We start from the raw sequence: 26195 nt of genomic DNA, 5'->3' as shown, positions 1-26195 counted from the left end.
GGGTTGAAGGGCCCTTTCTGTGCTGTTGACCAGATGCCTCTATGACTAAACTGCACATTAAACAGCAGCCACAACCAACGCACAGCCCCCAACTTCTCTCAAATACCTACCAGTGAGTCGCAACATTCTCTGAAACTCTGACTTCCTCTTGAGGCATTTCAGCTTCTCTCTTTCAAAGAGTTTGTCTGATCCCCAGTTGCCAGCAGCTCTATCCTACATAAGTTTCACGGGTACAATCTAACTGAAAAAGCAAACTATTCCACATCTCTCTTCCATTTGATCCCACGTCCAGCCTTCTTGGCCTCCTTTCCAGATGAGCTGACTGATTACCTGAACTGCCTTTCCCCCACCTCCACCCTTGTGTTGACCAGATTACACTCCACAGTGGAATCCCAGGCAAGGTCCCAGCTTCTCAGTCACGTTGCTACCGACACCTGCTTCTGTGCTTCCTTGAGCCTGAACTGTTAGCAGCACAGAGCTATCAATGGCTTGTGCAGGTTGTTCTGACCCCTGGGAAGTAGGGGAGTGTGCACCATCCGATTCCCAGTAACGCATAATGAGTATGAACTCCCCCAGTAATTGGGTGCAAAGCTTCCCCCTTAACAGTGAAGGCTACACAGTATAAAGACCCGGCCTGGGTGCAGGTTGGGGAGTGTGATCCTTCGGGGTGTGGGAGTTTAGAAGTGTATCTGAATGAATCTTTTTCTTTATATTCTACCGTGCGTCCGATGAGTGTTTCTCGCATTGGATACTCCTCTGAGCCCCAGCCCCCTTCAGAAGCACAGCTATTGACTGCCCTTCACCTGCATGAACCTCACCTTCCTCTTCATCTGCTCTTGACTCATTAACAGCTGTTCACTGATCCTTGAATTTATGTGTGAGCTGTGATATCTCCCAACAAGGTTCCACCACCTTCCCTGCGGCAGAGTCAGGTGTAACTTGGGAGATTCTGTGCCTTAAAGGTTACAATCTCCGATCAACCAAGGGTCAATCCCCCGGGTGCTAATTTACGAAAGCACACAGACAAGAAAATCCCAAAATATCAATTTCATCACAAAATGAAAATCAGGGAATATTGAACAATGACTTTGAGTCAGTATTTAGTGATAATAACAACAAGCAGGCTTACATTAACACTGCAATGAAGTTACTGTGAAAATCCCCACGTCGCCACACTCCGGCGCCTGTTCGGGTACACGGAGGGAGAATTCAAAATGTCCAATTCACCTAACAGCACATCTTTTGGGACTTGTGGGAGGAAACCGGAGCATCCGGAGGAAACCCATGCAGACACGGGAGAACATGCAGACTCCGCACAGACAGTGACCCAAGCTGGGAATCGAACCTGGGACCCTGCGCTGTGAAGCAACAGTGCTAACCACTGTGCTACCGTGCTGCCCTTATAGTAGAGGAAGAGGTCAATATACCAAAAATCCAAGGAAATGGATATTGAATCAAAATTAATGTGAGCAACACAAGTGGAGAAAGAAAATAATGGCACCTTCTCATATTTAAGGAGTTGAGTTTAGTTGAATGGCTTTGCAGAGTCAATGCCGGGGAGAATGAGATGGCTACTGCAACAAGCTGGAAAGGCAAGAGTCTGAACTGGAGAAAGGAGGAATATCATTGTTGGGTAGAAGCCTTCCTATGGGAACATACAAAAAAGGAGCTCAATCAAGTAGGCCATTCTACCCCTCCAGCCTGCTCAACCAATCAATAAGATCATGGTTGATCTGTTTGAGTTTTGAATTCCACATTCCCATCTATCCCAATGACCTTTGACTCCCTTGCCTAACAAAAATCTATCAACATCAACCTTAAAAATATTCAATCACTCCGCCTCCGCCGCCTTCTGAGGCAGAGAGTTCCAAAGTCGCACAATCCTCTGAGAGAAAAAAATCTCCTCACCTCTGTCCTAAAAGGGTGGACCCTAATTTTAAAGCAATGCCCCGTAGTTCCGGACTCGCCCAGAAGAGGAAATATCCTTTCCTCGTCTACCTTGTCAACACGGTTCAAGATCTTATAAACTTCAATCAAGTCACCCCTCACTCTTCTAAGCTCCAGTGGAAACAAGCCCAGTCTATCCAGTCTTTCCTCAAAAGTCAACACTTTAATTCTATGTATCAATCTAGTAAACCTCTCCTGAACCGCCTCCAACGGACTTCTATCCGTCCTTAAATAAAGAGACCAAAATTGCATTCGAGATGTGGCCTTGACAATGCCCTGTGGAACTGAAGCCTCCCATCCTCACTTTAATCTCTCATAATAAAGGATACATGTGCAGCCTCTGTCACGTTAATCTTCACAGTGGTCCTGCCTTCACTCCCACCCCTAGCTGCCTTCTGCTCCCCTCATCCGTGCCCTCCCGGGCACAGTGGTCCTACGGCAAGAGCCCCCATTGCGGACCCCATGGAGGTGAGAAAGACAGGAGTCAGACATTGGCATAGACTGAGTTGCACTAAAGCTAACCTCACAGTGAGTGGTCATCATTCTCCTGCCTTGCTGCACACGTATCAGGTAACATGTTTTAATGGTGAACATTCAAAACCTCCATTGTTCCAGGCTACAGATGGTGCCCCCGAATGCCCCTCTTACCCATTCAGTGATCCACAATCTTCTTCAGGCTGATTCCTGGGGACTGTCATATGAGAAGAGACTCAGTCAGTTAGTATTATATTCAATGGAGTTTAGAAATGTGAGGGGGGATCTCATAGAAATGTATAAAATTCTAACAGGATTAGACAGGGTAGATTCAGGAAGAATGTTCCCGACGGTGGGCGAGTCCAGCACTAGGGGTCATAGTTTGAGGATAAGGGGTAAACCTTTTTGGACTGAGGTGTGGAGAAATTTCTTCACTCAGAGTGTGGTGAATCTGTGGAATTCACGACCACAAAAAGTAGTTGAGGCCAAAACATTGTGTAATTTCAAGAAGGAATTAGATATCGCTCTTGGGGCTAAAGGGATCAAGGGATATGGGAAAGACTGGAACAGGGTATTGAACTTGATGATCAGCCATGATCATAATGAATGGCTGAACAAGCTCGAAGGGCTGAATGGCCTCATCCTACTGCTATTTTCTATGTATGTTTTGATGCACGATCAATTGCACAAAGACTAACGTTGGGTACAACTGTGGCTTTATTACAGTCAGATGCGTGGCCTCCTGCTGCAGCTGACAAAATGGCAGGGCACTGGAGGTCATGCATATTTATACAGTTCTCCGTGGGCGGAGCCAGCCGGCAGGAGCTACCGGCGAACCTGTAGTGCAGGTCCTACCTTACATCCCCTAATACAGTGGTTCACCACATTCACCCCCTGTTAAAAATGAGTCCGGTGGGGGCGACGTGAAACTATATACTAATAGTGCAATTATGTACAGTGGTAGGGAAAAAAAAGAAAAAAGTCCATGTTGACGGTCCGGAGTCTGTCAAAGGTTCAGCCTGTCCGGTGCTTTGGTGCTTCGTTGGGAGCGGCGTAATGGCGGCGGCGAAGTCGGTGCTGGCAGTGGTGGAGGTGGCACCGATGACGGTAGTGGCAGTGCTGATGCTGGCCAGTCATCGGGGAACTCCGGGAGCATGCCAAAGTCCTCTTCACCCTCTTGTGTGGAAAAGGGGGGGGTGGTCTGGTGGGGTCAATATTGGTGGCGCAGTGGGAGGGGGAGGGGGGGCGCATGGGTGAGGGGGTGTGTTGGGGTGGAACCTGACGGTGCCAGGCCCCGGAGTGAGACAGTATCTTGGCGGCCGTCGGGGAACTCAACGTAGGCATATTGAGGGTTGGCGTGGAGCAGGTGAACCCTGTCCACCAAGGGGTCCGCCTTGTGAAGTCGGACGTGCCTACGGAGAAGGACCGGTCCTGGAGCAGCGAGCCAAGTCGGGAGCGACACCCCGGATGTGGACTTCCTGGGGGAGGTAAAAACACATTCATGGGGTGTGTTATTAGTGGCGGTGCACAATAGTGACCGGATGGAGTGCAGAGCATCAGGGAGGACCTCCTGTCAGCGAGAGGCTGGGAGGTTCCTGGACCGTAGGGCCAGCTGGATGGCCCTCCAAACCATTGATACACGATCAATGACCACTAAAGCGAGGTTGTACTCCAACTGAAGGCTTTAGTAAGCTAAATGTTTCCCCCAGCAGCTCAGGTACAGAAAGAAGGCTGCTGGGGCGGCACGGGCTCTTATAATGTCCTTTTAGCAGCTCCATTGCTGCATCAAAGTCGTCCGCGTCCTCGATGGGGGTGTAAATTTCTGGGCTCACCCTCGAGTGCAGGACTTGCAATTTCTGTTCTCCCGCGGGTGTGTTTTCAGCTGTTCCGAGATATCCGGTCAAACACGCCAGCCAGTGCTTGAAGGTTGCCGCTGAGTTTGCCGCGTGGGGGCTGAGTTGCAGACACTCCGGCTTGATTCGGAGCTCCATCCTTTTAAATCTAGCTTATTAAATTGATGCACGATCAATGACTACTAAAGCGAGGTTGTAGTCCAACTAAAGGCTTTAATAAGCTAAATGTTTCCCCCAGCAGCTCAGGTACAGAAAGAAGGCTGCTGGGGCGGCACGGGCTCTTATACCCCGCCTTGCAGGGCGGAGCTACCATACAGCTTGACCAATGGGAAACATACAATATCTACCAATGGTGTTCCAGCATTACTAGGTACCGTAATACCTCTATACAGACTACCACAACCGTCCCATTCTCCCGTTCTACTTGCCCATTTACCCAAGGGTTGTAGCTGGATCTCCTGCTGGAGGCGATACCCCTGCTGAACAGGAACTGACGCAGCTCATCGCTCATGAATGAGGATCCCCTGTCACTGTGGATGTAGGCGGGGAAACCAAACAGAGCGAAGGTGGTGCTGAGGGCCTTGATGACGGTGGCAGACGTCATATTGAGGCATGGGATGGCGAAGAGGAATCTGGAGTACTCATCGACCACACTGAGAATGTCGTGTTATGGTCGGTGGAGGGGAGGGGCCCTTTGAAATCCACACTGAGGCGTTCAAAGGGGCGGGAAGCCTTCAACAGGCACGCACGGTCTGGCCGGTAGAAGTGCGGCTTGCAATCCACACAGACCTGGCAGTCCCTGGTGACTGTCCTTACTTCCTCGACGGAGTAGGGCAGATTGCGAGCTTTGACCAGATGGTACAATCGAGTGACCCCCGGGTGACAAAGGCTGTCATGTGGGGCGCGGAGTTGGTCCACTTGTGCGCTGGCACATGTACCTTGGGAGAGGGCATCTGGGGGCTCGTTGAGTTTACCGGGGCGATACAAAATCTCGTAATTATAGGTGGAGAGCGGGAAAAGAATGCCACGGGTCTGCCTGCCTGGTTTAGAGTGGCGGCAAGGGCGGCGTCTGAAGCGTCGCTTTCTACTTGGAAAGGCAGTGACTCGTCCACTGCGCGCATCCCGGCCTTGGCGATGTCAGCTCTGATGCAGGCGAAAGCGTGTTGTGCCTCGGCCGCGAGGGGGAATAGGGTGGACTGAATGAGTGGGCGTGCCTTGTCCGCATAGTTTGGGACCCACTGGACGTAATAGGAAAAGAACCCCAGGCAGCGTTTGAGGGCCTTGGAGCAGTGGGGGAGTGGAAGCTCCATGACGGGGCACATGCGGTCGGGGTCGGGCCCCAGAACTCTGTTCTGGACTACATAGCCGAGAATGGCTAACCGGGTCGTGCTGAACACACACTTCTCTTTGTTATAGGTCAGGTTGAGAAGAGTGGCAGTGCGGAGGAATTTATCGAGGTTGGCATCGTGGTCCAGCTGGTCATGGCCGAAGGGGGACAAGATGGCGGCGCCCATTGGTCGCACATGGCCCCGGAAGGAGAAGATGGCGGCTCCCATTGTGCGTCTGGCGTGGGGGATGGGGCAATAGCGGGCACAATCACAGCAACTGCGCGGGCCTGGCACACAGCCATGAAGTGGCCCTTTTTGCTGCAGGATTTACAAACGGCAGTGCGGGCCGGGCAGTTTTGGCGGGGGTGCTTCTGCTGACCGTAGAAGTAGCAGCGGGCACCCCCGGGGTGCGTGGATCGGGGTGCGGTGCAGGCGTATTGGGAAGGCAGGGCCCTGGCTGAGGAGGTCGTCGGCGGGCTCCAGGAGGGGTAGGAAGGGGTAGAAGGGTGGGCAGCGCGGCGGGAGGGGTAAGTTTGCACATTACGGGATGCGACTGTCATGGAGGGCGCCAAGGTTTTCGTCTCCACCAGTTCGAGCGTGGCCCCTTCCAGTGATCGTTCTCGGATGCGGTCCGACGCAATCCCTGTCACGAAAGCATCACGCATGAGGAGGATCGCATGTTCGGCGGCCGCAACGGCCTGACAGGCACAGTCCCAGACAAGTGGAATTAGGGCCCGCCAGAAGTCTTCGCTGGACTCACCAGGTAGTTGCGAGCGGGTGGAGAGTACGCTCCTGGAGAAGAGCGTGTTCGCCTTCTGTGTGTAGTGTTCTTTGAGGAGTTCCATTGCTTTCATGTAATTCGTGGCGTCTTGGATCACTGGGAACACGCTGGAACTCAGTCTGGAGTACAGGGCGTTTATCTTCTGAGCCTCCGTTGGCGCGGGGTCCACCGCGTTGATGTAGGCCTCAAAACATGCTAGCCAGTGAGCAAAGTCTTTTCTGGCGTCAGGCGAGTGCGGATCCAGCTGCAGGCAATCGGGCTTAATTCAGATATCCATTCTGTGGAAAATCTGACTGTAATAAATTGATGCACGATCAATTGCACAATGACTAAAGTTGGGTACAACTGTGGCTTTATTACAGTCAGATGCGTGGCCTCCTGCTGCAGCTGGTGAAATGGCAGGGCACTGGAGGTCATGCACATTTATACAGTTCTCCCTGGGCGGAGCCAGCCGGCAGGAGCTACCAGCGAACCTCTAGTGCAGGTCCTACCTTACATCTCCTATTACAGTGGATCACCACATGTTTCTATGTCTGGGCCATGCTCTGCAGTGCCTCAGCAATCTCCACCTGCATCTGGGACACATCCATCAGCAACTGGGACATGCTGTTGAGGGCCTCAGCCATGATTGCCACAGACTGAGGCCCCTTGGGCACCAGCACTCAAGACGCTGACCTCGTGCTGCTGGCTTTCCACTGCAGCCACCACCCTAGAGGGGTGCCAATCATCGCTGGCATCATCTCCTGTGCCTGTCGCCTTTGGGACTCCTCAAATCGCATATGCACTCACTGGAGTGTCGCTGGCATCCCCTTCTCAGTGCCATGGCTGTGTCCTCATGTCTGCAGCACCTCTGGCATAACCTTGCCCAGAGGCTCAGCATCTGACTGGGATTTAGCTGAGTCCTGGGACCCAGCAGACCTCTGACTGCTCAATCCCTAGGATGTTGCTTCCTCCACCTCGTGTGCATCAGCATCTCAGTGGTGCTCACCAGATTTTTCCCCATTAGTTTGTCGACGAATGTCACCCACCGGGGTGTGCGTCGCTGCGCTGGTGGAAGGTGGGGATGATAGCTGTGACGCCTCGATGGTAGTATCCTCTGAGCTGTCCTCCGAGGTGTTCTCTTGGATGGCGTTGGGGGGGGGGGGGGGGGGAATGGGGGCGGGGTGGGGGCTGTGGGGAGCGGGGTGGGGGGGTGACCCCGGATAGCCTGTCCCATTTTATGGAGATCCTGTAGGAGAAGGGACATGTGGTCAGTGGGAGGGAAAGATCATTTTGTCGGACATGTACAACTCACTTGAGACAGGCCATCTGGGCGAAGGGGTAATGGATCCTCACCTCTGCGGTGCAAGCCAAACTTGCTGCAGGTGACTGCTCTCTCCTCAGCCAATCCCGAGATCTCCAGGGTCCATTCCTCATAGGGGGCGAGGAGTCTCCTGTCCGGAACTCTGCGCCCGTCTTGGCCCTTTCCCGCCTATTATGGGCTATCTTCGCCTGCGGGGATAGAGAGAGGGAATTTTGAGCTACAGGTTTGGCGCATCAGGAGGAGTGTATCGCAGGTGACATGTCTGGGCACCGCACCTGGACATGCAGGGGTTGTGCTGGTGGGTGCCAGCATGCGCTAGGGCACAAGCGCGGTGATATGATTTGGGAAGGGCGCTGACCAGTTTGGGGTGGGTAGGGCGAGGTCAAGGGAATGGCAGGTGGAACTGATGCCTGGGGGATGGTGTTAACTCACCTTTTGGATCGGTGGAGGTCGTTGGTCTTCTTCTGACATCGTACGACGGTCCTCCTTGTCACGTTGCTTGAACTGACAGCTGGTGCCACTGCCTCCCAGGCGGCATTGGCAGCCCTGCTGCTGGTTCTCCCACCCCCTCAGGGGAACAGGGTATTCAGTCTCATCTCCACAGAATCCAGAAGCCTGGCCAGATCGGCATCTCCGAAGCAAGAAGTAGGTCTGTATCGTGCCATGTTTGTGTGCTGACTGGAAGTGAGTTCAGAGGGAGGGCTTATGAACAGCTCCCCCTTGTTAGTGGAGAGCTGCCAGGTGCGAGTCTGGCGAACTAGCTGGCGGGATAGCCAATACTGGCATGAAGCTCGTGTTGTTAAATACGGACGCAGTCTCACCGGGTTGGCTGTCGAGAAACACCCAGGAAGCCGTGCCAGTATGACACTTAAAATGTTTTCCATTAAATCGCGCCCCTAGTGTTAACCCTATTGGTGCATTCTTAGGTTTTATCTCTCTGTCCCTCACTGCTATTCTATGACCTTCATTTTCCATATTACTGTTTTGCTCTTGTTATGGGCGAGGCATTTTCAGAACCCCAAAATGTATCATGGAGTTCAGCCAACCTCTCCCTTTAATGGATTTGTTGCTTTTCCTAGCACATGGCTTTTCCCTAGGTGTGATATTACAATTATGGACACGTGGGTTTTTAAACACAAAACACTGTTTATTCCATGAACTCAACTTAACATCTTAAATAAACATTGGATCTCTTAACAGCCCTTTCTTCAAAGATAACCTCAGAAAATAGTGTACCAGTAAATAACTCCTTAAAATGTTCCTTCAAACTTCCAAGAGACTTAACACCTTTAAACACAATCACATCAGCTTAAAGGATATATATATTTTCTGTAGAATGGCAGAGATATATTAGCTTGGGTGACTTCAGCTCCAGCACCTTGCTTTCTTCCTGCAAACTCTCTGGAAACACACAGACACAATACCTGCTTTCTCCAACTGCAAAACTAAACTGCAAAATGGCTGACCTGACCTCAGCTCCACCCACTCTATGACATCACTGTTTTCTTAAACGTGCATTGCTTAAACATACAGTTCTTAAAGGTACTCTCACATGACACTCTCCTGTCTTGAATGGACCCCTGGATTTGCTACATCTACCCAAGCTTGCTCCCTACTTCCTTAGTTATGCGATTTGCAAGTACAATCGTCCAAACAGGTTCTAGTGTAGACTCGGTTTAACCTCTCATACTGACTATGAAGAACCTCTTTCCTTGTCCTGCCTATGTCACTGGAACCTACATGGACCACAGCGACTGCATCCTCCCCCTCCCATTGCAAATTTCTCTCCAGCCCTGAGCAAATGTCTCGAACCGTGGCACCAGCCAGGCAACACAGATTTCTGGTCTCTTGCTCTTTGCTGCAGAGAACAGTGTCAATCCCAGTCAATATACTGTCCCCACCAGCACTACATTCCTGTTTGCTCTCTCTGCCTGAACAGCTTCCTGTACCATGGTGCCATGGCCAGATTGCTCATCCACCTTGCAGACCTCATTCTTGTCCCGACAGTACCTCAAACCTGTTGTGACAATTGTGAAGACTGAGGCTTCTCCACTCCTGTCTGCTCACTCCCTTCACCTGCCTCACTCATGATCAAATCCTCCTGTCCCTCAGCAATGATCAAAACAGCCCGGAATCACCAGCTCAACATTGCACAGATTGAAAGAAGCGTCCCACAAATCAGTTGTTTGGATATTTGTCTTTCACCAATGTATGGAATGTAAAAGCTAGGAGGTTATCCTGGAATGGAATAAAATGATAGTTGTGTCACAGGTAGAAATTTGCGTGTAGTTCTGGTCATCGTACTACAGGAAGGATACGATTGCATTGGAGAAGGTACAGAGGAGGACATTGCCTGGACTAGAGAATTTTAGTAATGACAAAAGATAGAATAGACTGGGATTGTTTTCTTTGGAACAAGCTGAGGGGGGACTTGATTGAAGTATATTAAAATGTGAGGGATTAGATCGAATGGATAGAAAGGTGTTTGGGTGAGGGTCCATGTGAAGGGGGGCAAGAATTTAAAGTAAGAGGTAGGAGGTTTAGAGGGGAATTGAGAAGAAATTGTTTCACTCAGAGGATGATGGGAATCTGGAACGTGTGCCTGAAAGGGTGGGAGAGGCAGAAATCCACACGGCATTTAAAAAATACTTTGATGTGCATTTTGAGGTGTCGTTATGAACCAAGAGCAAGAGATTGGGATTGTGAGGTGGCTAGTTTGTATATTGGTGGGGACACAATGGCTTTCTTCCATGTGATAAAAATCACCCGATCTGTGTTTGAACTCCCTAATGTCTGGGGGCCGTGTCATAAGCACCAAAAACAGTAAGCAAAGCTGAAAAAAAAAGGCTTACATTTATATCGCATTTCTCATGACTAGCAGATGTCTCAAAGCATTTTACAGCCAATGAAGTATCTTTTGAAGTGTCGTCACTTGTAATGTGAGAAACAAAGCACACGTCAATCATTGTTACGCTGGGAAAGGAGAGTTTGGGGCTGTGTCTTTGATTTTACTGCCATCCACTTTGTCCTTATTTTGTGGAGACCTCAATTTAACCAAATTCAGTAAATTGAAAAGTGTCACATTTGGTACAATCAGCGATACATGAAGAATGTGCACAAACACATTTTTATCCTATAGATATATATTTGTCATTGTTCTACTCCCATATGTGAAAATAAATCAAATTATAATTAAATATAATTCTATTGTCCTGCTCCACTCCTCATAATGACATATGGAGTAAATAGCTGTTCGAGTAGCTAGCTCATGTGGGGGAAACCCTTGGTGCAGGCCTGTTGGGCCAAATGGCCTGCTTGCATGATGTTCTATGACTATATGACATCAATAATATCAAACTATGAAAAGCTCCACCAGAGGAGCAGTCATCTGACACCTTTTAGGACTGAACAGAACCAAACGTGTTCTTCAGTTCCTTCGAAAGGAAGGTATGGTGCTGATTTTTGTTCCTCGTCTTTGTGTATAGATCTTATTCAACCACTGGATATAATGAAAGATTAACTGTCCAAAGATGGAACGAAGCCACTGTTTACAAATTGGTATATTGACAACATTGAGTAGCAGTTGGAGAAAGGAATGCCTGCTGAAAAATTACTATTGATCTTGGAACTCTTCCATGTACAGTGGCTTGTAACTGTATTTGGTCGGTTTTGACCTGGCTGATTGTAAGAATGCACTTGTGAACCACTTGCATTATTTTGGACTTTTTGTTTTACATGTTTGCGGTACAAAATTAACTCTTGCAAATAATTTTAGCTGGCAAAAGACATTAATTGGGAAAAGTATTTTGCAGGAGTGAAATTACGTGCAGCATAACAAAAATATGGGGTGGGATTCGCCGACCCCCCCGCCGGGTCGGAGAATCTGCGGGGGGCGGCGTGAATCGTGTCCCCGGCAGCCGCCGAATTCTCCAGCCCCCCAAAAATCGAGTTGACGTGAATCGCGCCGCCCGCCTTGGAGAATGGCGAGGACCAGGGCGAGGCAATGGGTCCCGGGGCCGCCCAAATTCTCCAGTCGTGATGGTTGACGCAGGCCAGTGTGGAGGTAGGGCTCGGCGTTGGGTGGCCGCAGGAGAAATGACGGCATGGCAGCAGTTGGTGGGGGGGGGGGGGGGGGCGCAGGGCTTGTTGGAGTGTGCGTGCCGGGGGGCGGGGGGGTTTGGGGGGGAGGGGGTTTGGGAGGAGAGGGTTTGGGAGGGGTGGGGGGGAGGTTGGGGAGGGCAGAGGGTTGGGGGCGAATGCCGGGGAGGGGGGGGGCGCGCATGTCGGAAAGGAGAAGGCAAGTGCCGGGAAGGAGAGGGCGAGTGCCGGGGAGGAGAAGGCAAGTGCCGGGAAGGAGAGGGCGAGTGCCGGGCAGGAGAGGGCGAGTGCCGGGGAGGAGAGGGCGAGTGCCGGGGAGGAGAGGGCGAGTGCCGGGGAGGAGAGGGCGAGTGCCGGGGAGGAGAGGGCGCGAGTGGGGGCGGGGGGGGCGTGGGCAGACGAGAGCTGGGGCGGGGGGGGGGGGTGCATGCTGGGGAGAGGGGATGAGTGCTGGGGGGGGGGAGGCATCCTGGGGAGTGGGGATTTGGGGAGGTTGCCCGCCTGGCCAGATGCCATGTTGCCCTGGGGGAGCAGGAGCAGGAGCGTGCCAGGGAGGCGGCGGAGGCTGCCGCAGAGGAGCGTGCTGCAGGGAGGCAAGTGGCAGCTGCCCAGGCTGGAGGGCCGCCTGCACAACAGGACAAGGAGGAGGAGGAGGTGGTGGTGGTGGTGGTGCCACGGCGACAGAGACACCCGATGAAGCTCCATGTGTACCGGCCCCGCTCGTCGTACCAGGACCTCACGGACCAGGCATGCAGGAGGGGACTCTGGATGAGCCAGGAATCCGTCGGACATATCTGCCACCTGATGGCACACCTGGCACCGCGTGGCACTGGGGGAGGACACCCTCTCGCCGTGGTCGTTAAGGTTACGGTGGCCCTGAATGTTTATGCCACGGGGTCATTCCAGGCGCCGAGTGGGGACCTGTCCGGCATCTCGCAGGCATCGGTGCACCGGTGCATCCGTGCAGTGACAGACGCCCTGTATGTCACTGCGGACCGCTACATCCAGTTCCCTGTGCACCGGGTCAGCGAGGATGCCCGGGCAGCGGGCTTCGTTGCGGCGGCCAGGATGCCCATGGTCCAGGGGGCGATCGATGGGATGCACGTCGCCATGCGACCACCTGCGGATAACAGGGCCATGTTCAGGAATAGGAAGGAGACCTATTCCATGAACATTCAGGTGGTCTATGACCCCGCATGATGATCCTGCATGTTTGCGTCCGGTACCCGGGCAGTGTACATGACTCATTCGTATTGGTGCAATCTTTCATCCCCACCATTTATGAGGGATGCCCCCCTCCCCCGCCCCACCCGGCTGAGGGGCTGGTTGCTGGGCGACAGGGGCTACCCATTGCGGCTGTGGCTGATGACGCCTAGACGGAGGCCACAGAACCGCTACAACGATGCCCATGAAGCGACCAGGGGAGTGATAGAGAGGTGCTTTGGGCTGCTAAAGATGCGCTTCAGGTGCCTGGATAGCTTTGGAGGGGCCCTCCAGTACCCGTCGGATAGGGTCGGCCACATCGTTGTGGTCTGCTGCGTCCTGCACAACATAGCCCAACAGAGGGGCGATGTGCTGCAGGCAGAGGAGGGGGAAGGGAAGGAGCAGCAAGATGAGGCACAGTCCTCCCCAGATGAGAAGGATGGGGGAAATGGTCAGGACAGACGGGCTGGACATGGACGGGAGGCTTCCCACCGTTACCGGTTGGGCCAGCGGGCACGGGACAGGCTGATAGCCGCCCGGTTCACGGACTAGGGGGATGTGGGAATCGCCGAGTATGGGCACAGACTGCACACTGCGGCACCAGCCTACCACTCTCAGCCCACCCACCCAACACCAACCACCCGCACCCCACCCACCCACCACCAACCACCCGCACCCCACCCACCACCTACCACCCGCACCCCACCCACCCACCACCAACCACCCTCACCCCACCCGCATGTACACCGCCCCTCCATTGCACATCCACCTGCGGCACAACGGGCCGGGCTCATACGGTCGCCGCTGGAAGCGGGTCTATTGCAGGCCATGGAGGATGATGGCAACCCGCCCTGCGATGAGCTCTGGGCTCGACATCATTGGACAATATGTGACCCATGGCCACAGTACCACCCTCCACCTGGACCGTCCCTGCATGCGGCCGTGACACTGCAGCGCACGGTCCCGTCGTCTGCCCGGGGGGATGGCGAGGGCGACTCGGGGGGGGGGGGGGCACACTCACCTGAGGCCAACGTTCTATCACCCCTCACACACCCACTGGCGCTCACCTCACACCACACCCCCACACGTATCGGACAGAGCACAAAGGCAGCTTCTGTAGGTGTGAAAGTGGTTTTAATAACAAACAGTTCATACTGGCCCTAGCCCCAGAACTAATCTGTGCCCTGCACCCGTGCCAACTTACTCAGTGTCTAATTTTTTGGCCTTACAGGCCCTTTGACTACGTGTAGGTGGTTCCCCAGACGGTACAGCAGAACTGGAGGTGGACTCCTGTGATTCCTGCCCTGTGACAAGTGGGCGGGGGGGGGGGAGTCCGAGGTGTCGCGGTGTTCCGGGCCCTCCCCTACAGGGGGCCCCAGCACCTCCTCCTCCTTCGGGGTGCCTGATGGCCCCCGGGCTTCTACATGGGTCGGGGATGTGAACGGACATGGCATCTGATGCCCCCCCGACACCTGGCACTGCCAGTCCACGAGGCCCGCCCTGACATGGCGGGTTTGCAGCCATGGAGCTCAGGGAGTTGGCCATCCCTGTCTGTGTCTGGGTGACGCCGGTCAGCACCTGGGCAATGGCACCGATGCCCTTAGCGATGGCCTGCAGAGACTGGGCCATTGCCTGCTGAGACTGGGCCACGGCGTTGAGCGCCTCTGCGATCTGCTGCTGGCTCTGGCTCATGGCTGCCTGTGAGAGGGCAGCCTTGTCCTGCCCACACGCTGCACACACGGAACGCCCCAGGCCTTGCATATTGCGACCCATGACTGACACCGTCGCACCCATTGCCTCCACCACGGACACCACCCGTGCTGTTTCGGCTTGGGTGGCACGCATGACCACTCCCTGCTCCTGCACGCGGGTGCACTCCTCCACCTGTGTCTGCAGCTGCCGCAAGCCGGCCGTCACCCCCTTCGATCGTCCCTTGGTCCGTGACTGCATCGGTGATGCACGATCAATGATCACTGAAGCGAGGTTGTAGTCCAACTGAAGGCTTTAATAAGCTAGATGTTTCCCCCAGCAGCTCAGGTACAAAATGAAGGCTGCTGGGGCGGCACGGGCTCTTACACCCCGCCTTGCAGGGCGGAGCTACCATACAGCTTGACCATTAGGAAACATACAATATCTACCAATGGTGTTCCAGCATTACCAGGTACCGTAATACCTCTACACAGACTACCACATTCACACCCTGTTAAAAAAGAGTCTGGCGGGTTGGTGGCCTGATATTACAATATGGTAACATGGTAGAAATTATAGTTATGGAGGTACCATAATACCTCCGTACAGCGTTTTGTAACTATTTACAATTCTATTTACTATTTACCATTTATAATTCATAATTAAATACACACTTTAAAATGAAGCAATCAGTTGATCGGGGACCCTGGTCGTCCTCTGTGATTGTCGAAGCTTCGGTGGTGACTCCGGTGGAGGCTCGGGCGTCTGTGACTCCGGAAGCGTGGCCTTGATCTCTGTGGCAGTTTCGACACCCCTAGACGGCGTTGGTGGGGAAAACGGTTGACCTGGCAAGGGAGCATCTGCGGGGTGCGTCGACGGGTGGGGGGGCCTAGACGGGGCCGGCGGAAGGACCGATCCTCCTGTAAGGTGCACTGGTGGGAGGGAGGGTGGGACTGGTGGCTGGGGTGTGCATAGGGCTCCGGCAGGTGCCAGGTCTCGTAGGGAGACCGTATCTTGTCGGCCGTCGGGGTACGCCACGTAGGCGTACTGGGGGTTAGCGTGGAGAAGATGGACCCTCTCGGCCAACGGGTCCGACTTGTGCGCCCGCACGTGTTTTCGGAGCAGGATGGGTCCGGGAGCTGCCAGCCAGGTTGGGAGCGAGGTCCCAGAGGAGGACTTCCCGGGGAAGACAAGGAGCCGTGCGTGAGGTGTTTGGTTGGTTGTGGTACACAGCAGTGACCGGATAGAGTGGAGGGCTTCCGGGAGGACTTCCTGTCAGCGGGAGACTGGGAGATTCCTGGACCGTAGGGCCAGTAGGACGTACTTCCAGACCGTTCCGTTCTCCCTCTCTACCTGTCCGTTACCCCAGGGGTTGTAACTGGTCGTCCTGCTCGAGGCGATGCCCTTGCTGAGCAGGAATTGACGCAGTTCATCACTCATGAAGGAGGACCCCCAATCGCTGTGTATGTAAGCGGGGAACCCGAACAGTGTAAAGATGCTATGGAGGGCCTTGATGACGGTGGTTGCGGTCATGTCTTGGCAGGGGATGGCGAATGGGAACCGGGAGTACTCGTCAATCACATTCAGGAAGTACGTGTTGCGTTCGGTGGAGGGGAGGGGGCCTTTGAAGTCCATGCTGAGGCGTTCAAAGGGGCGGGAAGCCTTTATCAGGTGCACTTTCTCTGGCCGGTAGAAGTGCGGTTTGCATTCCGCGCAGATTTGGCAGTCCCTGGTGGCTGTCCTGACCTCCTCGATGGAGTCGGGCAGGTTGCGGGTCTTGATAAAGCGGAAAAAGCGAGTGACCCCCGGGTGGCAGAGGTCCTCGTGAAGGGCTCAGAGGCGGTCCACTTGTGCGTTGGCACATGTGCCGTGGGACAGGGCATCAGGAGGCTCGTTTAGCTTCCCGGGACGATACAAGATCTCGTCGTTGTAGGTGGGGAGTTCGATCCTCCATCGCAAGATCTTATCGTTTTTAAATTTGCCCCGTTGTGCATCATCGAACATGAAAGCAACCGACCGTTGGTCAGTGAGGAGAGTGAATCTCCTGCCGGCCAGGTAATGCCTCCAATGTCGCACAGCTTCTACTATGGTCTGGGCCTCCTTTTCGAATGAGGAGTGGCGGATTTCGGAAGCATGGAGGGTACATGAGAAGAATGCCACAGGTCTGCCCGCTTGGTTGAGGGTGGCCGCCAGAGCTACGTCAGACGCGTCGCTCTCGACCTGGAAGGGGAGGGACTCGTCGATGGCGTGCATTGTGGCCTTTGCAATGTCTGCTTTGATGCGGCTGAAGGCCTGGCGGGCCTCTATCGACAGGGGAAAAGCTGTGGATTGGATCAGGGGACGGGCCTTGTCCACATAGTTTGGGACCCACTGGGCATAGTAAGAGAAAAACCCAAGGCAGCGCTTCAGGGCCTTGGAGCAGTGAGGGAGGGGGAACTCCATAAGGGGGCGCATGCGTTCAGGGTCGGGGCCTATAACTCCATTTCGCACTAGGTAGCCGAGGATGGCTAGGCGGTCGGTGCTAAACACGCATTTATCCTTGTTATACGTAAGGTTAAGGATCTTTGCGGTCTGGAGGAATTTTCGGAGGTTGGTGTCGTGATCCTGCTGGTCGTGGCCGCAGATGGTGACATTATCGAGATACGGGAATGTTGCCCGTAAACCGTACCGGTCAACCATTCGGTCCATCTCGCGCTGGAAGACCGAGACCCCGTTGGTGACACCGAAGGGAACCCTTAAGAAGTGATAGAGCCACCCATCTGCCTCGAAGGCAGTGTACTTGCGGTCACTAGTGCGGGTGGGGAGCTGGTGGCAGGCGGACCTAAGGTCCACCGTGGAGAAGACCTTGTAATGAGCGATCCTGTTTACCAGGTCGGATATGCGGGGGAGAGGGTACGTGTCCAGCTGCGTAAACCTGTTGATGGTCTGACTGTAGTCGATGACCATCCTATGCTTCTCCCTGGTCTTTACCACCACTACTTGAGCTCTCCAGGGACTGTTGCTAGCTTCAATGACTCCTACCCTCTGTAGCCTTTGGATCTCTGACCTGATAAAGATCCGATCCTGGGCACTGTACCGTCTGCTCCTGGTGGCGACGGGTTTGTAATCAGGGGTGAGGTTCGCAAACAGGGAAGGTGGATTGACCTTGAGGGTCGCGAGGCCGCAGACATTGAGGGGGGTTATAGGGCCGCCGAATTTGAAAGTTAGACTTTGGAGATTACACTGGAAGTCTAAACCTCGGAGTGTGGTCGCGCAGAGGTGGGGAAGGACGTAGAACCGGTAATTTTTAAACTGCCTTCCCTGGACTGTGAGGTTTGCGACACAAAACCCCTTTATCTCTACTGAGTGGGAACCAGAGGCCAGGGAGATTTTTTGGTTAACAGGATGGACAAGGAGAGAACATCGCCTTACCGTATCGGGGTGTATGAAGCTCTCCGTGCTCCCTGAGTCGATTAAGCAGGACGTCTCGTGCCCATTGATTAGTACTGTTGTTGTAGCAGTTGAGAGTGTCCGAGGCCGGGACTGATCCAGGGTCACCAAGGCTAATCTTAGCAGTTGAGTGTTCTCTTCGGGTGGTGTGCGGTCAGCCGAGCTGGGGTCCTGGGAGTCCATCCAAGATGGCGGCTCCCATTGGTCGCACATGGCTGGGGGTGTACAAAATGGCGGTGCCCATCCATCAAACGTGGCGTCCACGGGACAAGATTGCGATGCCCAGGGGACGCGCATGGCCCTGGAGTAGGAAGGTGGCGGCGCCCGCTGGCCACACGGGGACCGTGGAGAGGTTTGTGGTAGCTGCCCGCATTCGCCGCCGGAGACCGCAGCGACCGCACGGGCCTGGCATACCACCACGAAGTGGCCCTTTTTACCGCATTCCTTGCAGGTGGATGCGCAGGCCGGGCAGCGCTGCCGGGGGTGCTAGGCCTGCCTGCAAAAGTAGCAGCGGGGCTCCCCCGGGTTTACCAGGCCGCCTTGCAGCACAAACTTGTGGGGGGATGGGGTAAGTCTCGGGGTCAGCTGCGGAGGGGTTCCACGCTGCCCGGGGGCTGCCGCGCGGTGGGGAACGTAAGAGCGGGCGTTTCTGGAGGCCACATCCAGGGAGCCTGCAAGGGACCATACCTCCTTGAGGCCGAGGGTGTCTTTTTCCAGCAATCGCTGGCGGATTTGGGAGGACAGCACACCTGCCATGAAAGCGTCCCGGATCAAGAGTTCTGTGTGGTCGCTCGCTGAAACTTGCGGGCAGCTGCAGTTTCTCCCAACACCAGGAGCGCACGGTAGAATTCTTCCAGCGATTCCCCAGGGATTTGTTGCCTCTTTGCTAGCAGACATTGGGCGTAGACCTGGTTTACCAGGGGAATATAATGTCCTTTTAGCAGCTCTATTGCTGCATCGAAGTGTTCCGCGTCCTTGATGAGGGTGTAAATTTCTGGGCGCACCCTCGAGTGCAGGACTTGCATTTTCTGTTCTCCCGTGGGAGTGTTTTCAGCTGTTCCGAGATATCCGGTCAAACACGCCAGCCAGTGCTTGAAGATTGCCGCTGAGTTCGCCGCGTGGAGGCTGAGTTGCAGACATCCGGCTTGATTCGGAGCTCCATCATTTTAAATCTAGCTGATTAAATTGATGCACGATCAATGACCACTAAAGCGAGGTTGTAGTCCAACTGAAGGCTTTAATAAGCTAGATGTTTCCCCCAGCAGCTCAGGTACAGAATGAAGGCTGCTGGGGCGACACAGGCTCTTATACCCCGCCTTGCAGGGCGGAGCTACCATACAGCTTGACCAATAGGAAACATACAATATCTACCAATGGTGTTCCAGCATTACCAGGTACTGTAATGCCTCTACACTGACTACCACAATCGGGTCTATGGGTTGGTGTAGTAACTCCAGGAACCCGTCTGGGCAGCCGATGGTTGCTTGCGCCGGGCTGCCCTCCGACCGCCAGGCCCCTCGGCTGCTTCTGCTGTACCGGGATGGCTGTGTTGTGCGCACCAGTTAGTGTCCCAGATGCCTCATCGCTAAAGTGCCCAACCGAGGTGAGTGTCACTGCGATGGTGGAGGGTGCGCGAGATAGCAGTTGCGTAATGGCGTGATCCTCATCGGCCCGAAGTCCAGGGTCCCCTGGAGTGGTGGTTCTTGTCCATCCGTCCCCTGTATGTGGGTGTTGTGTGCGTCAGTGTCCTGTGCATCGGTGTCCTGTGCATCGGTGTCCTGTGCATTGGTGTCCTGGGTGTCAGTGTCCTGGGTGTCAGTGTCCTGTGCATCAGTGTCCTGTGCATTGGTGTCCTGGGTGTCAGTGTCCTGGGTGTCAGTGTCCTGGGTGTCAGTGTCCTGGGTGTCAGTGTCCTGTGCATCGGTGTCCTGTGCGTCGGTGTCCTGGGTGTCAGTGTCCTGGGTGTCAGTGTCCTGGGTGTCAGTGTCCTGTGCATCGGTGTCCTGTACGTCGGTGTCCTGTGCATCAGTGTCCTGTGCGTTGGTGTCCTGGGTGTCAGTGTCCTGTGCATCGGTGTCCTGTGCGTCGGTGTCCTGTGCGCCGGTGTCCTGGGTGTCAGTGCCCTGTGCATCAGTATCCTGTGCGTCAGTGAACTGTGCGTCAGTGTCCTGGGGGGGAAGTCCGAGGTGTTCCGGGGCCTCCCCTACAGGGGGACCCGGAATGGGCCCCAGCACCTTCTCCTCCCTCGGGGTGCCCGATGGCATCCGGGCTTCTACATGGGTCGGGGATGCGAACGGACCTAGCATCTGAGGCCCCACCGACACCTGGCACTGCCAGTCCTGGAGGCCTGCCCTGGTATCAACAAGGGTGTGCAAGTTTGGCCTGGGCGGGTGTGTCCTGGGTAGGTGTGTCCTGGGTAGATGTGTCCTGGGTATTTGTGTCCTGGGTAGGTGTTTCCTGGGTAGGTGTGTCCTGGGTAGGTGTGTCTTGGGTAGGTGTCTTCTGGATAGGTGTGTCCTGGGTAGGTGTGTCCTGGGTAGGTGTGTCCTGGGTAGGTGTCTTCTGGATAGGTGTGTCCTGGGTAGGTGTGTCCTGGGTAGGTGTGTCCTGGGTGGGTGTGTCCTGGGTAGGTGTGTCCCGGGTAGGTGTGTCCTGGGTGGGTGTGTCCTGGGTAGATGTGTCCTGGGTAGGTGTATCCTGGGTAGGTGTGTCCTAGGTAGGTGTGTCCTGGGTGGGTGTGTCCTGGGCGGGTGTGTCCTGGGTAGGTGTATCCTGGGTAGGTGTGTCCTGGGTAGGTGTGTCCTGGGTAGGTGTGAACTGGGTAGGTGCATCTGGGTAGGTGTGTCCTGGGTGGGTGTGTCCTGGGTAGGTGTGTCCTGGGTGGGTGTGTCCTGGGTAGGTGTGTCCTGGGTAGGTGTGTCCTGGGTAGGTGTGTCCTGGGTAGGTGTGTCCTGGGTAGGTGTGTCCTGGGTAGGTGTGTCCTGGGTAGGTGTGTCCTGGGTAGGTGTGTCCTGGGTAGGTGTGTACTGGGCAGGTGTGTCCTGGGTAGGTGTGTCCTGGGTAGGTGTGTCCTGGGTAGGTGTATCCTGGGTAGGTGTATCCTGGGTAGGTGTGTCCTGGGTGGGTGTGTCCTGGGTAGGTGTGTCCTGGGTGGGTGTGTCCTGGGTGGGTGTGTCCTGGGTGGGTGTGTTCTGGGTAGGTGTGTCCTGGGTAGGTGTATCCTGGGTAGGTGTGTCCTGGGTGGGTGTGTCCTGGGTAGGTGTCCTGGGTGGGTGTGTCCTGGGTAGGTGTGTCCTGGGTGGGTGTGTCCTCGGTAGGTGTGTCCTGGGAGGGTGTGTCCTGTGTAGGTGTGTCCTGGGTGGGTGTGTCCTGTGTAGGTGTGTCCTGGGTGGGTGTGTCATGGGTAGGTGTGTCCTGGGTAGGTGTGTCCTGGGTGGGTGTGTCCTGGGTAGGTGTGTCCTGGGTAGGTGTGTCCTGGGTAGGTGTGTCCTGGGCAGGTGTGTCCTGGGTAGGTGTGTCCTGGGTCGGCTACAACGGGGGCCTATTGCTGTGGCTAACCCCTTCGTCGCTGGGTCTGGCCCGCCGGTGTCACCGCACTCGCACTAAATGGGGGCGTCGTCCGCCAGATGGGCCGGGTCTGTCCCGGCTCATGGCCGCCCTGGATCGTCCTGGGAGAGCTCGCCATCCGTGGGGACGGGTGGGTTGATGTTTGGTCCTGCAATACACAATACAGCATGCATTGGTAGGCACACAGACGGGGATAGGGGGCAGGGGGGTTATGGGGGATATGGGGGAAGGGGGATATGGGGGAAGGGAGATATGGGTAAAGGGGGATATGGGGGAAAAGGGGGATATGGGGGAAGGGGATATGGGGGAAGGGGAAAAGGGGGGCAGGCAGTGGGGGGTCTCACTTGGTGGTGCGCCCCCGACCTCTGCATCCGCAACCTCCCGAACCTGGGGTCCGCCTGCAAGTTCCAGGGCCCTCTCCTCATGGATGGTGAGTGGTCGCAGTTCGGGTGGACCCCCTCCAGTCCTCTCACGCTCCCGGTTGTTGTGTGCGCGCTTCACCTATGGGGGGCGGGAGGGTGGCAGGGATAAAGGGCAACAGTGTTAGGTAGACATATACATGCGGACCAGCGTTTGTGTGTATGTTGGCAGAGGTCCACAACCCATCCTGCCACTGCAGCCTGCATGGGTGGGTGCAGCCATGTCGGTTGCACCAAGGGCTGTGCCACCCATCGGAGGTGGGGGAGGGGGGGGGTGGTACTCACCCTGACAAGGTCATTGATCTTCTTGTGACACTGGGCGCCTGTCCTTGCTGTCACGGCCACGGCACTGACGGCCTCTGTCACCTCCCTGCATAGGCACCGGCTGAAGCGTAGTGCGGCCCTGTGGCCGTGTCCGGGGTACAGGGCCTCCCTCCTCTGCGTCCAGGAGCGCCTCGATGTCCCGCTCCTGGAACCTCGGCGCTGCGCGGTGTGCGGCCATTTTGACGGGTCCCCGGGGAGCGGGGGGGAGGGTCGGCGTCTTTTGTGCTGCGACATGGAGAGGGACGTCCTTTGTGCTGCGTCGCAGGACGGGGCCATCTTTTGTGCTGCGACGCCGCGCGGCGTCACTGACGGGTGGCGCCGTGTCGCGAATCGCGTCACAGTGCTGCTAACCCATTCCGGGCCGGAGAATTTGCGACCTTTTGGGGGGCCCGACTCCAAAGTGATTGCCGTTGTTTTTGGCGCTGGGTTCGGGCCTCAGCGCCGATTCACGGAGAATCCTGCCCGTGTTTACCACAAAATGAACCATTGGTACAGTATAATCATACAAGACGGAAGGCCATTTGGCCCCTTCTGATTATTTTGGCCCTTTGAAATAGCTATCTAATTAGTTTCACTTCCCAGTTATTTCCCTCTCGTCCTGCAAAGGTTTTCATAGAATCATAGAATCTCCAGTGCGGAAGGAGGTCATTCGTCCCATGGAGTCTGCGCTGGCCCTTGGAAAGAGCACCCAACTGAAACCCCCCCCCCCCTCCACCCTCTCCCCGTAACCCTACCTAACCTTTTGAACACTAAGGGCAATTTAGCATGATCAATTCACCTAACCTGAACATCTTTGGACTGTGGGGGGAAATCGGAGTACCCGGAAGAAACCCATGCAGACACAGGGAAAAATTGCAAACTCCACACAGACAGTCAAGGCTGGAATTGAACCCGGATCTCTGGAGCTGTGAGGGAGCCACTATGCCACCATGCCACCCCATTTTCTTGCAGTATTAATAGATTTCTCTCTGCTGACTCTATTTTCCTCAAACTGGGACATTATACAAATATAGTTGGTCTCTGGAATACCTACGTAATACTGATACAGTCTTGCTCAATTGCTGGGTGTGCTATTCCTTTTGGCAGTATTTTGAAACTTGGATCAATGATTGGGCACATTTTCTTTACAACCCGTCTTGCCTCAAATACGCCCAACAGAAGCCTTTATGTGAACCATGAACATCAATGTGACCAGATTTGGCTGAACGAGGATCCTTCAGTCAAATTGTTGAGGACGAGGTCAGCTGGTTGGGGAGCTATTTCCACCCGACTCCAGAAAATTGGTTTCTCAGCTGAATAGGATTTTCACAAAAGGGAAAAAAATTAACTGGTGCAGGCACAGGAAGTTGCTGTGATTTACAGCAAAGCAGCTATTTGCAATTTAAATTAACAAACTAGATTGGGATCAAAGGGCACCTTATTTTTAGCTGTTGAACACACTCACCATCAGAATATTCATTTAAAATGAAGTGAGGGTAATAATTGTAGGAAGATAGATGATAAAATACTCTTGTAGAACACAGTGATATCAGTCTTCTTAGTGTAATGGGAATATATTATAAGGAATGTAACCAGTCAGCATTGAGCAGTATGGTAGTATTGATTATAATCTGAGATTGATGTTCTGGAGACTGCATTTATACAAATAATTACTTAGAACTTGTTTATCTTTGGAGATGGGTGCAATTACAGGATGCTTTCTCTTTTTTGGAAGTTTTATTTGTAAATATTCACATCTTTGAAGTCAGTTTGGCAACGTATGAGATGGGGTAATTAATACAGAGGCTGTTGGAATGAGATAGCTTGATGGTCCAAATAAACATTTCTTAAGCAGCCTTTTAAGAACTAAGACATTAAGGAGAAAATAACAGGTTTGTGAAGGAACTTTTAGTGTTGAGAGAAAAAGGAATGAAATGTACTTGGAGGAAAATATTTTAAAATAACTTGTCTTATTAATTGATCTGGGTATTGGCATAATCCAAAGATACATAATTCTAACTTTGGTTGTTGTCACGTCTGGGAGAAGCGGACAAAACTGATTTCCTTTATTCAGCTTCCTCGGTTGGTCGTAGCCAATGTTTTAAAACTTATTTTCCCTCTAGATGCCTTTTCCAATCCAAGTGTATTACTTTTAAATAAATAGCCAATTAAACCAGGTTTTTTTGAGTGAGAGAAAGAGCAGGTTTATTAGTTACTAAACGTGAAGAAAAATAATGAAAGATGGGATGGCACACACGCACAGATATCAGAAACAACATAAGATGGAGTCCAAATAAAAGTTAAAGGATATATAATTAAGTTCTTTGCTTGTCCTTGGGGCAGATTGTTGAGAGTTGTGGTTGTTTGAAGTTATCAGATTCCCATTAAAATCCTGGAGTTGATTTGAAGTCCAGGTAACTGCACTCTGTCGGAGACAATTTCTTTCCTTTTAATTCCGTGATCCATCTCCCAGAAATCGAGGGGTTTCTCTCGAGGCTCTTTCAAGTGGACAGTCACAATCTCTTGGGTTGAGTTTTACACTTTAGAGATACAGCTTTTCTTAATTTTAGCTCGAGAGAGATACAGGTTCCTTTATGCTCCCTTTGGCAGTTCTTCAAGATGACTTTGATGACTTCTCTATGTCTGTCTTGGAAAAACAGTTCTTAAAAGCTTCCTGTTTGTATGTTCCCAAAAAAGAATTTGATCAACATGTTTTGCAGAACAGGTCATCACATTTTTTTAAAAATATATTTTTATTAAAGGTTTTCTATCTTAAACGGTGGCAGAGTGGTTAGCACTGCTGCTTCATGGCGCCATGGACCCGGGTTTGATGCCGGCCCCGGGTCAGTGACCATGTGGAGTTTGCACATTCTCCCCGTGTTTGCGTGGGTCTCACCACCACAACCCAGAGATGTGCAGGGTAGATGGATTGGCCACGCTAAATCGTCCCTTAATTGGAAAAAAATAATTGGGTACTCTAAATTTTTTTAAAAGCACTGCTGCCTCACAGTGCCATCGACCCAGGTACAATTCTGGCCTTGGGTGAATGTCTGTTTGTACTTTCTCTCCCCGTGTCTGCCTGGCTTTCCTCCGGCTGCTCCAATTTCCTCCCACAGTCCAAAATGTTCAAGGTAGGTGGATTGCCAAGATAAAATTGTACCTTTGTGTCCAAAAGGTGCACGGGTTGGGTGAGGTAAAGGGGATAGGCCTAGGTGGAGTGCTCTTCAGAGGGTCGGTGCAGACTCGATGGACCGAATTGCCTCCTTCTGCACTGTAGGGATTCTATGATTCTAAAACCATCCAAAATAAATATCCAAAATTACACAATAGAAGAAAGAGACAAATAAACAAAAATTAACTTGAACCCAAAAAACTAAACTAAACCCCCTAACAGCTGACGGTAACTAACTCCTTAAAAAAGGAAATTAATGCCTGCCATCTCAGAAAGAACCCTTCTATCCACTCTCTAATGGTGGATTCAACCTTCTCCAAATGTGGAAATGACTTGAGGTCACCCAACCAAGCCGAGGCACTGGGGGGAGTAGGAGCCCTCCACCCAAGCAAAACTCATCTCCGGGCTAACAACAAGGCAAAGGTGAGGACACCTGCCTTCACCCCCGACTGAAACACCGGCAAGCCTGATACTCCAAATATGGTCACCAGCACATATGGATCCAAACATTGAGAGTCTCCGACATGATGATGATGGAAGAAGTCCAGAAGCTTACCATTTGGGGCAAGACCAGAACTTATTAATGTGGCTAACTGGCCCAAGAGCAGTGCTTACACTTCTCCACAACC

This window comes from Scyliorhinus torazame, chromosome 2 (assembly GCF_047496885.1).
Source record: "Scyliorhinus torazame isolate Kashiwa2021f chromosome 2, sScyTor2.1, whole genome shotgun sequence".
Lineage (NCBI taxonomy): Eukaryota > Metazoa > Chordata > Chondrichthyes > Carcharhiniformes > Scyliorhinidae > Scyliorhinus > Scyliorhinus torazame.
This window is presented reverse-complemented; position numbering follows the sequence as displayed.